Source organism: Fringilla coelebs (assembly GCF_963513975.1).
Source record: "Fringilla coelebs genome assembly, chromosome: 3".
Classification (NCBI taxonomy): Eukaryota; Metazoa; Chordata; class Aves; order Passeriformes; family Fringillidae; genus Fringilla; species Fringilla coelebs.
In genome coordinates this window covers 23,735,019-23,737,481 of record NC_140030.1, presented here as the reverse complement: position 1 = coordinate 23,737,481, position 2,463 = coordinate 23,735,019, and positions in this window count along the sequence as shown.

Here is a 2,463-nt window from a genome sequence, read left to right as displayed (position 1 = left end):
CACAATGTTTTGCAGGTGCAGAAACTCAGATTAGCTGGGTTCAGTACTTTCCCAGTCCTTAGTCAGCTAACAAGAGAATGTCTAAGTGACCTCTGTCATGTAGCCATTCCTCCACAGATGTGACTCCTATTAGGCAGTAAGGGAAGGTCTCCCTACAAGGAAGGTGTTATGTCATTCAGGCGAATGGATCACCATTGAGAAAAGTATCCAGTACCTGAGGGAATTAGCCATGCTGGAAGTGATTCATGATGAGCAATGAGAAATTATTTAAAGATCCAGATGAAGTCAAGTGTATGTCTGAAGTTTGTATGGAGTTCACCACAGTTATATTCCAACTCATAGACTGTAATGACCTGGAAAGATGGAGAGAGACAAAGAGGGGATCAATTGGCTGTACAATTCCAGCAAGATGAAGAATTCTCTCTTCCCCCAATGGGGCTGTGTCTCAGCTATGGAGAAAGTGTTCCAAGAGTTCCAGCAATTCAGACAGGATATGCCCTAGTCCACACCTGTATGGACCATAATCTCAGCTATCAGGAGAGTAATTACACACCACAGACCGTCCTGTGGCTTCACATGAGTAACCACAGAGAAGACATGAGAAAGCAGGGTGGAAAATCTACCTTGACACCCTCATGGGTGTCTGATTTACAGGAAAAACAACTACAAAATGGGATTCTTCAGAAAAACTGCTGCTCCAGTTTTCAGCAGGGAGCTGCCCAAAGTAGAAGAGCTGATCTTATTCTGATCTTAATAAAGAGAATTCTGTTTTGTACATACAATAAGTGAGTAACCAATATGATGATCAGGACTAGAGCAGCCCTCCCTCCTGCCAGGTGGAGGAAGGGGACAGCAGAGTTTACTGGGCAGTGTGATTTTGATGGCCTGGTACACCTGGCCAACAGGAGTATAAGGGTCCAGTGGATACTGGTGCACAGTGTATCTTAATACCACCAAGCTACAGAGAAACAGAACCCATTTCTATTTCTGGAATGATCAGAGTGTACCAACAGCTAATTGTATGTGGAGGCCAAAGTGACCCTCACTGGAAATGAGTCCTTGAAACATCACACAGAACTGGGTGTTTCAAGGACCCAAAAGGTTGGGCTTTCTGCATAGCTATCTTGCAGATGGAGGAAATTAGGCAGGTGTCTTCCTTGCCCAGTCTCTCAGAGGACCCTTGTGTTGTGGAGTTGCTGAAGGTTGAAGAACAACAGGCACCAGTTGCTACCAGAACAGTGCACTGACAGCAATATTTCACCAAATATTGCTCCCAGCCAGCAGCTGATTTGTTGACTGGAGAGCCAAGGAGTCACCAGCAGGACCTCCTCACCTTTTAACAATCCTACATGGCCCGTGAAAAGGTCTAAAGGAAAATGGAGACTAACAGTGGACTATTGTGGCCTTTATGCAGGTGACACCATCACTGAATGTGATGCTGCTGTGCCTGACAGGCTGAAGCTTCAATAAGAACTGTAGCTGAAGGCTGCCACGTGTGAACTGGTATTGTTGTCTCAATCTCTTTGACAGCAGACTGCAGGCCACAACAGAAGGTAAGACACTTATCCTTATGTACTAATGATTTGCAGTATTTTTTTCTTGCTCATTACATGGAATTCTTTAACTGATGGGGGAAAAAAACACTTGAAAGGAAATAAATTAATTACCTTGACATTGCTGAGTGTCTGATTACAAGGATAGACGTAAGCCTGCAGGATTATCTGAATGAACATCCCTACTGGACAAATGCCTTCCTCACTTACCTAAGGCAACTCTTTGATTTAAGTGGCATTCTGGTGATGTATATAAGATCTATGAGATTTGGTCCATTGATTTTTAGTGAGGTTAACAAGTACCTGAACAGATTTTAAATTGAGTTTTGAAGCTACACATTTTTACTAAGCTGGTAAGTCCCTGTAATGGATCCTACCAAGGCGTCTCCTGATTTACAGAGAAAGTAGATTTACAGTTTTCTAAACACAAAGCAGTGCAAGTCATGTGGAATGCCCCTAAATATGTAATTCCAAGCTTCTATTGTGTAAATTATTTCTATATGTATACATCTAAAATTCTTGGGATAAGGACTAAATATGCATAGGATAACAGCTAAATATAACTAACTATAGACTGTATCTTTCTGGGTTTTTTTAATACTTAATAGAAAGGTCAGAAAATGTAGGAGCAAATTGCCTGCTAGATGCTAGATTAACTCCAGTTATATGGACACATAATAATTTTCCCAAAACAAAGAACAGAAGAATAAGAATAAACATTTCTTATATATATTGTCATGACTCATTGATGCAAAAAACCTCTAAATTATCTGTAAAATATATGAGCTAAATCAAATAAAGGACTGATTTACTCTAATAAGGCCTAACCAAAAGCAGAGAACCAGGAGTATCTCAGAGGTAACCAGAAGGGAACATTGCAGAAAGATGTGTATTTGTGTTACACCCTCCT